Raw genomic sequence first — 15,510 nt, forward strand, 5'->3', positions numbered from 1 at the left:
TCTGTAATCTTCTGAAAAATATTTACATTGGTTATGACAAAGAAATGTCCTTTTAAGCTGTGGCAATTTCATCTTGCTATAAAATTTTTGGAAATAGAATGTAGACAAGCTTGTCATTCTAGATAAAATGGGCAGTCTCAACAGGAAAATATATTTAACTGAAGTGTGAAAAGTTTTTGGTTTCTATTTTTTAGTGCCTTAAGAAGCTTCACTTTTACTCATTTTAGCTAGTTAATTTTATGACCTTTGCTTCCAGGGGCAGTGATCTTTGCTTCCAACAGCAAAGTTGGCAGCACAGGACCTTTCTGAAAGCTACTGAAATTAATTCCTCTAGGAAAAATCTTGATATTTCTTATCAGTGAGAATATTATATTCTTCCTGTACTTTGAGAAAGTAAAAAGGAGACTCATGTTTGTTTGGCTACCTATGTTCAGCTGTGGATGCAGAGCTTTCTGCAGCCACTGCAGTGGCATTTCAGTGCTCACTGTAGATCCACTTTGAAAAAGGCAGAAAAGCAACTGGAATGGAAGTTATTGCTGTACGTGGGCCACAGCTGTAGTCAGTGTGTGATTTATGCCAGTAGCAACCTCCTTTCTATTTTTCCTAATAAGCAGAGGGTAAGGTCATATGGAAATAGGAATGAGCGTCTCATTTAGATCAGGGTGGGCCTCCCAGCCTTTGTACAAGAATATACAAGCAATTTTTTTTTTGTCTAAAGTCCTTTTCAAGATGCTGATTTAAATACTGTCCTTGTTTGTCCAAGTATGCCACATGTGTATCCTTTTATAAATAGAAACAATCTCTACAAGATTGTTCAAGCTCAGCTGGTTTGTTAGTAATATCAACTACAGAATGTTATTGCCAAAAACACAAAACTTAAACCGAGAGATAAATACATGTGGTGACCTTGGAGATCTGATTTTTGAGATTCATTACCTGGGATAGTCACTAATTATGCACATAACATTGTTGTGTAAACAACTTATTCTGCTACTGTCTGCTTCTCAGATGAAATCAGCTGTAGGGCCCTGTGGTGTGGGGATCTCTGGGGGACCTGTGAGAGATGACCTGGAACAAGATATGTGCTCATGTAGTGGATAAGCTACAAGTAAACTTTTCAAGGCCAGCAAAGGGAAGCCATGAACTTTGTTCAGTTTGCATTGGAAGATGTCTGAAATACAGCAGTAAAGTGGTGTAAGCCAATTTAGAGCATGAAGGAGATGCACACTGCAGTGGGGGAGAAGTATTGTAAAGCTACACGAGATGCACTTGTGTAATCAGTGCAGAAGTGGAACACTGATTTACTGTCCTTTGGTTCAAGCCAGTAGATACAACACTTATTTCTCTATAATCTGAAAGTAATGTTCAATTTGGCTGCACTGTTACAGAGATACTATTAGTTGATCATTTGTCACTGGGAGCAGCTAATGAAATTGAGAGGAAGAGGCATGGGGATTGAGACAGAAATGCTGCAGTTTTTAATAGAAATTCTGTATTGTTCTTTTTTAAAAAAACACCATAGATTGGAAAAACCTACACAGCCTTGATCTTATTTTACCATGGAGAGGCAATTTTAGGAATCCTTGTTTGGTGATTGGAAAAAATAATTCCAGTGAGTACACTACAGTGTAGTGTCTACTACATAAATCTTCAGCCAGTAATCTGTGTCCAGAAAGAGGATTTAATTAGTCACTGATTGTTTTTTTGCAATTACTAATGCAATTTAACTAGACTAGCTTCAAAGCTGTCCAAAGTGGCTAAAATTCTGCACTCTAAACTATTATGCAAACACTAGTGGGTACCTGATTCTGTGTTTTTCTCAGGATGGATATTATGGAATAAATTATACAGTAACCCATATTTAGATATTGCAGTGGTTACCATGGTTCTTTGTGGGAGTGTAAACACAGAATTTGTGCACTTCAAATGTGAAATCGTTATGAAATACCTGTACTCTACTGCTGTGTGTTGAGATCATCCAGCAACAGAAGGCAGGGGTGCCAGGTGCAACAAAAATATCTCTAGAATTTGAAATCTAAACACCAAAGCAGCTGTTTCCAGTGTACGTGTGCACCATGAAATGATTACTCTCCAGAAAAGCTTGGTACACTCTCAGACTAAAGTAATTGCAAAATATTCTTAAATGAACAAATTACTTTTTAAGTTGGAGCCCAACAAAGCAAACTTGAGACTGCTTAAATATATAAGGGCCTTCATAAATAAAGCCAGACAAAGCTTTACCCTCCAAGGATTCTTAAAACTAAATTGGCATTTACATTAGCTCTTATTCATGTCTTCAGGGAAATAATGTAACGTAATATCTATATCAACACAATTTAAGTACAGTTCTGGGAATAAGGAAAGCTTGGACATTTCTATAAACAGGCATCATTTTAATTTAAACTTGGGTCAATCATAGAAATGCTTCAAAATGGAAAAGTTCAGCTTAAGACTTTTCTGCTTACTCTGATTCCAGTCAGCAAAGAGAGGTAGGTATTTTCTTATGGAAAAACACTTCCTCTCTCCCTTTTCAGCCAGTTTAGTTTCAAAAGTTATTTAGGATTATTTTCATTATGTATAACGTCCCTTTCAGTTCTTCCTCATGAGTGAGATCTCATTTTGCATGTTTAGCTTTCTCTGAAGATTAATGTTTGCCCCAGCAATAAGACTCTCCAGATGTGTTATGATCTAATAATGCTGCGGTTAACCCCTGTCTGCTGTCAGCAGCTTGCTGAACCACCTCCTGTGTTTTACCAAGCCCCAGCATTTGATGATGCAGTTTCCTGGCTCCAAGCAGCAGGAGCCATGAGTTGGGCAGCTCTCCCTCCATGGGGTTTGTGTCTGGCACTGGGCTCAGGAGCTGCTGCCTTGAGACTTCCCTGTGGAACCACACTGTTAACTTGGCTTATCCTCCAACATTCCAAGGCACAATGGTGGAGCAGGGTCTGGAGGATGTCTTTATGGTCATCTTCATGTGCTCAGACCTGTGGCTTTGACCAGTAACTCTAGATCTCTAGGTGCTTGTCTAATTTCTCTGTTGTGTGGTGCCTAAGTCTCACATCTTTCTCTTCTTTTTGAAGCTGGCTTTGCACATACTGTATCTTGTGTAAATGGCTAATGAGTCTTTGTGGCAAAAACAGTAAGAGCATCAACAGGCACTAGTTTTTTTTAATTACTAGGTTTTGAGAATTCTGTAGAAAGAGGTATATAAAATGGCTGCTTTCTGATACACAGCACAAGTGAAACAGAAGGAGATATGAAGCCTTTGAATCTGATGACTTCTAAATCATGTATGGAAGTTGTAGCATCTGCAGCAACAAAGGAAATTAATATCTGCTACAGAAATTTCAGTGCAAAGACAATGCAAGATTGAAATAACAGGACTTTCTGGGTGCAGGCATTGAATCAATGTGATTTTTTTTTTTTAGTTGCGAAGCAAAACTTCTAATCCATGTCTGGATAGTTTTGTATCAGAAATAAAATGCCAGGGCCACCTCAGCTCCTCTTGGCAGAGCTCTGCTGAGAATGTTCCCTCATCTTACATAATCTATTAATTTTGAAATCAAAGCCAGTCTGTATGAGCAGTGCTCTCAAGAATCTGGTGGACAGTGGAGGAGGACAGGCAGATACAGGTTTTCTATAATATTAGAAGGATTGGTTCCTTGAAATTAAATGGTTCTGCTTGTGTTATCTTCATTTATTTTTAGAATAAGGCATAGATTGACAAATAGATTGCAATGATAATAAGATATGAGGTCTTACATGTGGCATTGAATTTGGCCTGCTGCTGATGATAAAAAGGTTGGAAAACATCTGCTTTCCCTCTCTGCTTCAGTTGAGAAGACTTTGCTGGGGCAAAGCTGTGCTGCTCCTTAGGAAGTCTCCATCCCTACTGATCTCTGGTAGTGCAACATGTGGATAAGGTCATCAGTGCTATGTTTACTTCTTAAACTGAGGCAGAGAGGCGCTGTACAACTGGAGTGCTGGTGCTTAGCAAGTTTTGCACAGATGTGCCAACTCCAGACTGAAGCCCTGTCAGCCCAGGGCTGAACGGAGATCATTCTTTTGGAGAGGGCTTCTGAAGATTTGCTTAATTCTACAGCTTCTAGTCCATCTGATGTCATTTTGGGCCATCCATCATGCAGCAGGACTGTTTTGTTTCTTGAACACTGCATGAATGTATGAATAGAGAATACATGTACAAAAGCTTTGTTGTCTTTCTTTAAAAGTTTAATGGTAACATTGTAGTCTTTAAAATTTTATTTGTATGCGATTCCACAATGACTAGTTACTTTTGCAAGTAATTTTTCTTGCATTGTATTACAATGACTAGTGGGATAGAGCTAAACATGATATCTATGGTTTGAGAACTGAAAAATTAATGACTCCTCCTCTAGCCTGTTGTGTTTGATTTATAATTCATATCTGATAAGAGACATTCTCTTCTGAGCCAACTATAATCTCTCCATTTAGATGTAGGTGGGGTATTTTTTAATTCTTCCTGTGGTGGGTGCTGGGGGGTTGTGAATTTTGGGCCCTGGAGTGCTCCTGAAGAAGGTTTCCAGACACACATTTTCTCCACCTCTTGTTTCCCACATGAGACTCTTTATCCTCTGTAGGATCTGGCCCCAGGGCTTTTGTTGACCCCAAATGTCACAGCTGCTGTCACAGCCCACTGCCATGACCCAAGAACATGGTTTACCTTTCAGAGGCACTTGACAGCAGAAGGAAATGGAGAACTATTGGGGTTTTAAGTGTCCTGAGTAGCTGCTTCCAGCCACTCCACCTCTCAGGGAGAGGCATGGCTGTGGACTAAGCTATGAGCCCTTTACAGAACACATCTCTCATTTCCTATGTTTGGTCTTTTCCATCACTCAGGATCTTTTGGGCTTGTCTGGCTGCATCTTGTCTGTCTCTTGTTCTGGTTTGGTCTTTTTGCCGTTCTCTGTCTCTCTCCACAGGTGATCTCCAGTTCAGTCTGTTCAGGTGGATAAGGCCCTTTTGCCCAATCACACAAAGGGTGATCCACTGCTTGTTTACCCTCTGAAATGCCAGAGGAGAGGCCTTACAAGATGCAATTCAAAATCGAATCCCATCTGTTGAGCTGGGGTGGCTTTTAGGGGTTGATGAAACAACTCTTCTGTATTGAAACTGTAAGTGCTCTCAGTGGGCCACTGTCTTGATTGTGACTCACACATATTTGGCATCCTCTCCAAAGAAGCTGACCAGTATTTCTATCTTCTTCCCCACTAAGAAGTTCTGTATTCTTTGTGAATTTATTTGCTCCAGAACAGTAAGCTAAGTTGCTGCCTGGTGGAAGGAGAAAAGATGTGTAGCAATTTGCCAGTTACATTGTCCTCTTCTGAACACAAGAGAGCCCTGTTTAGTGGAGTGTTTAGTGCAGTGAGGCACTGATCCTGCATTTTTGTGATTAATATGTTTTGTGCTTTTGTTTGTGTCTTTGAGAGTGACGTTATTTATTTTTGTTGCTTCAACTGTTTTGGAAATGAGAAAAAGCTATTTTGAGTGTACTATCGACTTGGCATCATTAAAAACTGGAGTTTTTAATGTGTCTCTTCTTGCCAGTTTTTTTCTTGGTTCCCTTAGAAATACATTTCTTTTGGGCTGCTTCTGCCATTGTGTATTTTGTGATAAGTCTCCAAAGCAGCACAGTATGCATGTGTGATGGGTGAATGCTTGCATGTCTGATGAGGGATTGATTCCCCTGGGCATGTGAGTCCTGCCAACTCCTCAGTTAGAAAACTTGAGGTTTTAATATACATTCTGTCTTTTAGTCCCAGTTTGGCCTCTTCTTTTGGAAGGCATTTCTTTTCCTTTTTAATAAAAAAAGCTTACAGTTATATTGAGCTAGTTAATTAAACAGCCTGCATTAATTCAGATCTCTCCTCTTAGTTTCCTTCTCACTTTTTCTTAACTGTGCCTACTTAAATAACCTGATGAAGCTGTATAAGAATTACTGAGATGGGTTGAAGCCCATTTAAAGCTAGAACCTGAATCTGATCTCCTGACCTGCCCATTGAAATCTCACTGCAAAGTGATTATTCCAAGGTATTCAAGGATGCATGCTTAGTTTAGATCTCTTGGAGGGCTCTTGGTCCTCCTGACTTGGCTGCTTGTGTTCCTTGAGCAGCCTTTAGCATGCACATGTCCTGGGCCTTACCCTTCTGAAAGACAACTGTCTCTGGCCCAGGAGAGGATCCTGTTCTGTAGCTCTGAAGGGATGAGCTTTTCAACAGGAGACAAGAATAACATTTGTCAGCTTTCTCTTGGAAACATCTGAATCATTTTGGTTGAAGCCTTAATTGGGACAAATACTTTGCTTTAAGGGCAGAGGTAGCAGAGAGGTTGCAGCCTAACAGTTAATTTGGCAAAGTGATTCAGGATGGAAAATATGCAATATTGTTTTATACCTGTGCCTTCTCAGTCCCATCAACAGATATCTAAACATATTCCATCAGCTTTTCCAGTGGCTGCTAGTCTTCAGATGCTTCTCTTCACTCCTTCATTTTCAAGTTGGTCTTTCTAAATTTTAGGAAATACTGAGCTTTCCCTCTGAAAGTCAGTCCTCTTAAATCTGCTTCTTTCATAGGGTGACAGTCTTGAAAATGCATTGTTTACTCTGTTTATTCTTCTGAGTTCAGAAAACAGTGATTTTAAGCTAAATTATCTCTTTTAGAAGACATTTCAGACAATTTGCAGTCTGCACCCATTTAAGTGGTAGGGGCAGGATGGAAAGACAGGAGAATATAAAATAGTGCTATTATGAATTATTGTGCAGTAGGCAAGGATTTCTTTCATTCCCTCCTCCTCCCCCCCATCTTATGTATCTAAGGAAGAAGTTGCAGGGTGAGCAGGGATATTCTGATTTCCATGGCAGTAACACAGAAGGAATTTTCTATTTTCTCCAAGAATACACAAACAGTTCACTATCACTTTTCTGACATTACCTGTGATATTTTGAAGGCTATTGGAGAGAAGGTGCATCAAGGGAGACTTAGACTGCTGATTCTCACTCTGTATTTGCCTAGCCTTAACTGTGTCCGTGTTCAGAAAGCAGAAACCTGTCAAAAGTCAATACATCTGCACCGAGTTTCCACATTACTGTTATTCTACATGCAGATTAGCTTTCTTTTTGTGCTTATTTACCTGTGTCTTGGAAATAGCCTTTTAAAAGTATTAGCAATAGATGAATACAGGATGAGTGCTGTGCTAGGCACACTTAAAATGCTCTCATGTATATTAAATCTAAAATTCTTTATTTCAAACTAAAGAAAATAGAAGGGAAACAAGTCAGAATCCCTAAGGGGAAAGTACTGCATGTTCAGGTCTCTTGTCATGGCCTATTTGATTTATAAATATGAAAAAATGTTTGTGTTCTAGAGCTGTGGCTGGTCCAGTGTTCTTTGTTGTTCCCACAACATGACAATCATCCGAAAAGCTTGTTTCCATGTGGATACCATGGGGCTTTAGGTGCATTATGGTGTAAATGCTTATCTGGATATAAACTGTCAATCTCCATATTTGGGTGAGCCTTAAAGGAAGGTTCAGGCACAATAAAATAGACTTGTTTAGTGACAGTTCAGCATCACTTCACTTGCCATGTATGATCACCCTATCAAGAACTGCATCCTGCTGCGATGACAGTTTGCTGGAAACTCTCCACAGATTCATTGGAAGTTGGCTGAGCCCCAGCTCCACAAATTACTGGTCAGAAGAGACTGTTTGTAGGGCACAAATCTATCCAATTTGTGGTGTTGATTTGACTCTTTTTTTAATTAACACTTTAAAACTGTGTCAGCAGAGTGCCAAAAAGACAAGAAATTATCAGCTAAAACATTTTATTGCAGCATATGATGCTGTTCCATATTATCATGGAAACATGGCACTTAGATACAGCAATATTTTATTTCCTGTTACTTCTGTTCATTTTATGGTCAGCAACAATTTTAAATAAACAGTCTTCAAACCAATGCTGGGGTTTTGCCTTTTTTTCATTTTACTTCTTCTCAATTCTTATCTCCTTTCCCTGTATCCTCATTAAGTCCAGTATCTTATTAAATCTAAAGCTAAAAAGTTGATTTTTTTCCCCATTTAATTTTTTTTTTTAGTAACACTGTTTTCTGTCTGGTGTTTCTGGCTTGAAGAGGTGATTGGCAGGAATTACATAAGGAGTGCACTAGTCTGTAGTCCTTTGGAGATCCTGCAAGCACAGTCAGGATTAATAAAATCTGGCTGTTTTTTGATGAAATCATCTTTCTCTTTTTTTTTTTTTTTGCTTTGAAGCATATTTTTTCCTTTTTTTTAGCTGTTGTTTCCTCAGTGCTCTGTGTGAGACCTGTCACTCCTCCATCCATTCCTTCAGTCTTGGACTGTGAGGGTAGTTAATGTCAGCATGAAAGATCAGAGCTGGTGTTGACAGCAGTTTAAATGCACCCTTGTTTATATTTCCTATGGAATTGCTGGTTTATAGCTGCAGATACTGGAAATATTCTGTGCAGGGAGCCTGTTCCAGGTGCTGGAGCCATGGCTACAAAGCAGAGTTAGTGCTGTGTAAGGGCTTCGTGCTGCTCGCAGCCCAGCGTGGAGCAGCCTGGGCCGGTTCCCATTCCGAGCTCTCCCTCTGCCCTGCCCTCGGCCGGCTGCGTGCCCACCCAGCCACTCTGGCACTCTCCCCCTCACGGGACAGAGAAAACGGGATGAAAAACCTCGTGGGTTGAGATAAAGACAGGGACGCCACTTACCAGTTGCCATCGGAGACAAAACAAACTCAACTCAGGGAAAATTAATTTAATAATTATTAAATTACATTTGGATGATGGAAGGCAAAGATAAAACCTAAACACCTTCCACTAACACCCTGTTTTTTGCAAGCTCAGCTTCATTCCTCTGCTCCCAGCTCCTTTACTTCCTCCTGCCCCTGAGCAGGGCCGAAGGGAGGGGGAATGTGTGCTGGGGTCAGTCCATTTCAGCCCCTCTCTTGCTCCTCTGTGGGCTCTCCATGGCCTGCGGTTCCCCTCCGCTGCCCTGCTCCCTCAGGAAATCCCCCCTGCCTCAGCACAGGCTCTGCCACAGGCTGCAGTGTGGATTTGCTCTGTGCTGGCTGCCAGGGAATCCAGCACAGCCACTCCCAGGAACATTGCTCACACTTTTCCCCTCACCGCAGGGACATTTCTCACACTTTTCCCCACACTCTGTGGGGGTTTTGCCCTTTTCTGAGATGCCACGGCCTGGCTGAGGGCTCCCCTCACAGAGGCCCAGCACCCTCAGCGTCTGGGAACAGGCACCCAAACCCCAAAGAGTAAACATTTCTACATAGATGTTCCAGCAGTTCTACATTTCAATGAATCTTTACATCAAGGAGAAGAAGACTGTTACCAAAAAATACCATTTTGACCTTCATCATCCCCACCTGTACCTCAAGGTCAGTCAAACAAGTTGGGAGGAAAATTGATTTGCCCATTTTTTCTGCCTGTGAAAGACTTGTTTTTTACTAGCGCTTAACAATCTCGCTTCAGGAAAATTGCTGAATGTCAGAGTGCAGCAATGGCTCACTCTGATTTATGAAATTCCTCAGAATTTCCATTGTGATTCTATGAGTCACGTTAATGTGGCTTCTTTATCTGTGACTCGAGGATCCTCCATTTGCGTGTTCCACTGTAGTTTCTCTGTCATGGTCTGGGGTTGTTGGAGGCCAAGCACAGGACACAAAGCCCATCTGTTCTTGTGCTCTACAAGCTGCTGGTCAAGAGGGTTCACTGGTGGGAGGCTGTGGCTGAAAACATCCCCACACCAGGGGCTGGCAACAGGTAATTAATTTTGTAGCCTCACGAGCCAACTGCATTGCTGCTGAAAAACCTTGTCCCTCCTGCTAATCCCAGAGAAAACTTGATGGGGTTAGTTTTAACCCCTCTTAAATGCTGGGTTTTGGTTATAGGGCTGAGATTTTTAGAGGAAACTTTCCAGAAAACTTTCCCTCTTCTCTGGGGACTACAAAAGGTTTAAAGATGTGGCAACTGCCCACACTAACATCCATGTAGCAGAAGGACAAAATGTGAAACATTTACCACAGTTTTACAGGGATATGTTTGGGTAACTTTGGCAGCTGTACCCTATTATTGGGTACATAGGAAGAGCCAAGGAGAAGTAATCATCTTCTGTCAATGTCAGGAAAAGTGACTAGGTCAAAAACTCTGAGAAATGAAGTTTCCAGAGCAGAAGCACTAAAGCTTCAGCCCAGTTCGCAGTTGTCTCTTTCGCTGTCCTGAAGCACTCCATCATAACTGCCTTTGCTCATAACACACCTGTCAAGAGATGACACTGTTATGCATTTAACTTGGTAGTGTGACAGCAATGTGTTTTGCCCTGCCAGAAGGGAAGTGGCTTGTGCCCATCTTCTAGTACTTGCTCAGGTCTACCAGCTTTCCCCCCCCCAAATTTAGAAATAATGCCAAACAGTAACACATTGTGTGTGAACCAAATTGACTGTCCTTCCTGGGCCCCTTTAAAAATACTGGAGAACTGCTTTTAATGCCTCTGTTTATTTTGGTACAGCATCCAGACTGCTGGAATTATGTTTATTGCACAGTCTAACAAGCTGAGGCTCCTCTCTAAGATTTCAGTGCCTCATGGCTGGATAGAAAAAGCCGGTGCGCTCTAAATATGTATTTATGTCAGACTCTGGCTTGCAGTAATAGTTAATGCCACCTAAGCTAAGTTTGAGCAGCAGTTTTTCCTTAGCACATGATAGAGTGATCCTTGTTATTGTGGTGCCCATTGGTCAGACTTATCAACACCAGTGGTTGTGAACATCACCAGTTGCATTAGGTCATCTATATTTAAGCTTGATGACTTGATGAGAAACCATTTTAATTTGCTGTCTACTTGTGCAGCACGAATTCCAGGTTAACTTTGAAATCTGGTTAATGTTTTAGATGCAAGAAATACAAGTATATGATAATAGTGTTGTTTGCCTTGAACTGAGGTTATAATTCTGCTGTGAGTGCCTGGAGCAAATATAAGTGAGATATAAGCTGCTCTTTACTGTGCTGGTGGCCTTTCAATCCACTTTAATGCACAGGGTTTAATCTCCTACTCTTCACGCTTTCCCAAAGGAAGTGCCTTTAGCTTGATGCACAGACCTCATTAACTGGAAGACAGTTTTGAGAATGTTTTATTTCTGATAGAAATATCTTCCACACAGGGAGAAATATTGAAACATAAATTATAAGTTAGTTTTGAAACACAAGAATTATTGTAAACATTAAAGAGATAATCCTGATCGTGCAAGATTGGAGTTGTTTAAATCAAACTTGCTGCTTAAAGTCACAATTTGTTTCCAAAAGGTTTAAAAGCCAGTTTGCCACATCTGCTCTTCCTGCCCATGTGAATATCCTCCTGCTCCAGTTACTCATGGCTGGCAAGGAGTTGGTGCTCACTATCACTTTTTTGTCCAGGCTCAGACCACTGAACTTGTCAACTCTTTCTCACAGCCTGGATAATGCAGAAGAGTGATCATCCTTTTCCCTTGCTCTCCCAAATCTTAGAGCCACTGCAAAAGCTTTGCTGCAGCTGATAGTTCACTGACATAGAGTATGGAGAATTTTGCTCCAGTGCCTGTTGGAAGGAACCAAACTTTTCCAGTGTGCCTCTGAAAAGTGCCTCTCTTGTGTTCACTTTTAAAATCTCATGCAGTCCCAAAGCTAATATTAGCAATGAGCTTTAAAGGCTGACTGGAGAAGAAAATTGATTTGGAGTATAGAATAGCTCTTCTGTCAGTGTTTTGGCCAGCCCTGTATACTATGGGCAGTAGTTAAATCTTCCTGAATTTCAAAAGAATGTAGGCATTTAAATGATTTACAGGTTATTAAGAACATTGTTATCATAGCATGACAGCATTTTAATGAATTACTTTTTAAAATTACAACTGGAACTAATGTCTGCTGGAGTAGGAGCTCCTTCAGTACGTAGCAGAGTTGTTGGCAGGAATATATTGAGTATCTGAAGTCCAAATTGTATGTAGTGAGCCTAGCTGGCTCGTTCAATAAGTTATTAGCATAAAAATCCTCCTGTAGCAAACTCATCCTGGGCTTTCGAAGAACGCTCCTGTTCCTTATTGACAGTGAAGATTGTTTAAGCACTTTGGGGGTTTGGGGAGGAATGTCCTTGTGCACGCTTTAACAGCCCACTGTCTGTCTGGGGGGTTTACAGTGCTCAGCTGGTGCTGCAAACTGCTCGTCTTCCTCACCACGCTCCTTCCCTCTCCTGTGCTGAAACTGCTCGGAGAGCAGCAGCTCCTCTGAGGCACAGCCCTGGCTGGCACCTGCAGCACCTGTGAAAGGAAGGACAATATTGCTCAGGGATGACTCACTGGGACCTTAAACCTACTCTGTTACAAGCAGGAATTGCAGCTTCCTGAGGCAGACAAACATGATCCCTGTGTACCAAGTTGCATCTCAGGATTCTGGCCGTTTCTGAGCACCTGACAGGACCCCATCCCTGTGGTCTCATTCTGGGGTGTGCTGGACTATCCCTGTTTCATCTGAATGAGTTTTGCCTAAGTAGGTGAGGCCCAAATGAATTAATTTTGGGGAGGAGTGACTGGGAACCATGGAGTGTTTAATCTGTGCTTTTTCAACAGTGCTGTTCCTCACAGCAGTGGTTTTTGCTGGCTTACAGGACAAACCTGCACAGGAGAAAGGAGGGAGTGAGAGGTAAAGTGAATCAGAGTGCTTTGGTCACTGTTGTGGATTTTCATTTAGCATTGGCAGTTTCAGAAAGGTGCTCAGGGGCTAGCAGGGAGATTTTGCTCCCCAGGAATGAGGCATGAGAGCCCTTCCTTTGAAGTCTTTGGGCAGGAAGAAAGCAAGTCTATCCTGCTGCCTCCTGTTTTGTTTCTGGGGTGAAATGTGATCCAGAGTGACCAGAGACAGGTGGGCAGTGTCAGAGGTCCAAAAGAAGAGGCTAATAAAACAGATCCTAAGGCTTAAACATTTTTACACACATGCCAAGCTTTATAAAAAGCCTGTCCTTCATTAGCTATTTTAAAACACATTAGAAAAATGAAGTGACTCTCATGTGCCTGTTGGTGACTTTAATTCTTTCTCTATACAAGCAATTTCATTGATTTAAGATAGTGCAAAAGAGTATTTGAAATTTTAGTGGAACTAATGTGTCTCTTTGTGTTATACTGAGCGAATTATGAATACTTGAATCAGCAAATAATGCAAAGGACTGAAGTTGTCATGGTATTTAACACAAGAAAGGAGACCTAGTTACAATATGGGTTTTTTGCATACCTGGTCTGCCACTGAACAGCAAATATGTACAGAACAAATTAATTTTATTTTTTTAAATTTGGCTCATTTTTTTCATCTGAAAAAAAAAAGTGATAAACTGCACTGCAATGATTACCAGTCTCATTCCTGTAGCTGTGTGAACAACTAGTCTTTATAAGTGGGTGCTAGCATGAATGGAGAGTAGAACTGAAAATTCTGTGTTGTAATTTGTAGCTTCTTTGATCACTGGTGTTTACTGCACGTTTTTTATATTCTGGTTACAAAACTTGAAAATATAGGTTCTCAAAAAGTTATGTTCCTAATGAAAAGTGCAATTCACTTGCTGGAAGTTTGTCTGTCCTTTTTATCTCCTCTCTGGTGAAAGGGAGTAAGTACTTGGCCATGATAAACTCTTGTGCCGAGTGTTCTTTTGAAAACAAAAAAGATATTATGGCCCATAGTTATTTTCAGCATAGCCTTGTTTGGAAAGCAAACAGAACTTCAAATTAAGTAATTCTCTTCAAAGATTGAAGACATGTGGGTTTTCTTCTCCCCTGTATATTGCCTACTTGTTCAGTGCTTCAGCTTATACTAAACTCTTCAGAGCCAGGATACCGTTGGGTTAATTAATGAAAATGGTTTTCATTGATTGCTGTGGAAAGAAAAGAACTAACTGGTTTGATTAAATCAAGACTATGCATATCTAGAAGAGTGACTATTGATCTGCATGTGTTTAATTAAAATAAAGGACTTGCAATTTTTGCAGACCCTGTCACCTCACTCCTGAGCAGGACTTCAGAGTCTGGGTGTGCCCTTCCACAGCGGCTCCATTTGCAGACCCTCAAACTGCAGCAGCTGGGACTGGCACCTGGGCATGAGGGAGCAGAGTCCACAGCTCCAGAGAATCACAGCAGTGTGAAGTGATGCTGTAATTTCTGCTCTTTGTCCTCCCATTTGAGCAGCAAGCTTGTCTGGAAATGAGATGACTAAAGCTGTAGGAAGCCACTGTTTGTATGTACTACTTCTAAAATAGAACACTTTCATAGGGGGAACCCTTCTGTCTGACATTCCCAGGTTTCTCATAGGTTAATGAGACAGGAGATCCAAGGTATTATTTAATGTTTCTTTTTACTGTTTTTTAGCTTCTGTATTTATTTAGCTCTGTCAAAGTAGTGCAGGTCACTTATCCAAATCTGAGCTTTCTGTGTTGCCACCAAGGCTTGCATTGGATCAAAAACTGCCCAGCTTTCTACTGCTGGACTAAAAATAGTAGTTGTAATGTAGTCCTCTTAAAAACAAGTACTTTTAGATGCTTCTTAAGCCCTTGGTCAGTATTCCCTGTCTCTAAAACTTGTTTTCCTGGCTTCCATCTGGAAAGCTTCCAAAAGTAAGGAAACTGAACAAACAAAATATGTAGGCTATGATTCTAACTTTTACTGGCCACTTTGAGTACTGTGTGAATAGGAGGGAAAACATGGGAAAGCAGTGAAATGGATTCTGACATGAGTGGAAGACAGAAGCAAACAATGGAATTACTAAAAGCTGTGATAGTTTTTGGGACATTGTTCATGATTGCAGAAGGTGACTTACCCTGTGCTGCTTCTGAAAAAGTCACCAGACCATGCACCCTATGGCATCCCTTTACACCCACTGTGTGCCAGCACTGACGGTGGCATTCATCAGGTGTGCTGCTGTGGTTCAGTTCCTGTGGAAGCAATAGCAGAGAGGGTTGGTTCTGTGCTCTCTCTGCTGTTGGCACCAGTTTTTTGTGAACTGTGCCCTTAGCCTCCCTTGCGCGTGAAATCACTGCTTTGAAATTTAAATTGCAGGTTGCAGTGTACCTTAATCCTAATTATCCCCAACACTGGCACTATGAGACCTTAGGTTTAGTTCTGTGAAATTGTCATTTGGGTGAAGAAATATGCTTCACACTGAGGGGGTTTTGTGTGCTTAAGCTAAACCAGAATGATTAAAAAAAAATTTTGTTTTGCCTATCAGAATCTTCAAGTTCAGCGAGACTAAACCTTAGGGACTTGAAATGGGACAACAGGATTGCTTTTGTGGTTGGACTTTTTCTGCCTCTAGAGGAGCAGTGGGGTTTGTGTTCATGGGCAGAGTGCTACAGTCTCTTGATATTCACCCTCACAGGGCATGACCTGGAGCCTAGGGCCCTGCCCTGCCCTGCCGTGCCCTGAGGAGGCAGCTCTGCTCACTG

At 41.2% G+C, this 15,510-nt stretch overlaps 1 protein-coding gene across 3 annotated transcripts in view; it reads left to right on the forward strand.

The window, feature by feature from the left end:
• ZDHHC8 (zinc finger DHHC-type palmitoyltransferase 8) overlaps positions 1 to 15,510 on the forward strand; it is a 118,754-nt gene that overhangs the window by 12,857 nt on the left and 90,387 nt on the right. The window contains exon 1 of one of the 3 annotated variants that reach the window (XM_064393033.1): positions 9,070 to 9,442. The exons of the other annotated variants lie outside the window; for them this stretch is intronic. The gene's annotated coding sequence lies outside the window, so the exon portion shown is untranslated. Of the gene's footprint in view, positions 1 to 9,069; positions 9,443 to 15,510 lie in introns of those variants that run through there. 3 annotated transcript variants of the gene reach the window in all.

Source organism: Passer domesticus, chromosome 17 (genome assembly GCF_036417665.1).
Source record: "Passer domesticus isolate bPasDom1 chromosome 17, bPasDom1.hap1, whole genome shotgun sequence".
Lineage (NCBI taxonomy): Eukaryota > Metazoa > Chordata > Aves > Passeriformes > Passeridae > Passer > Passer domesticus.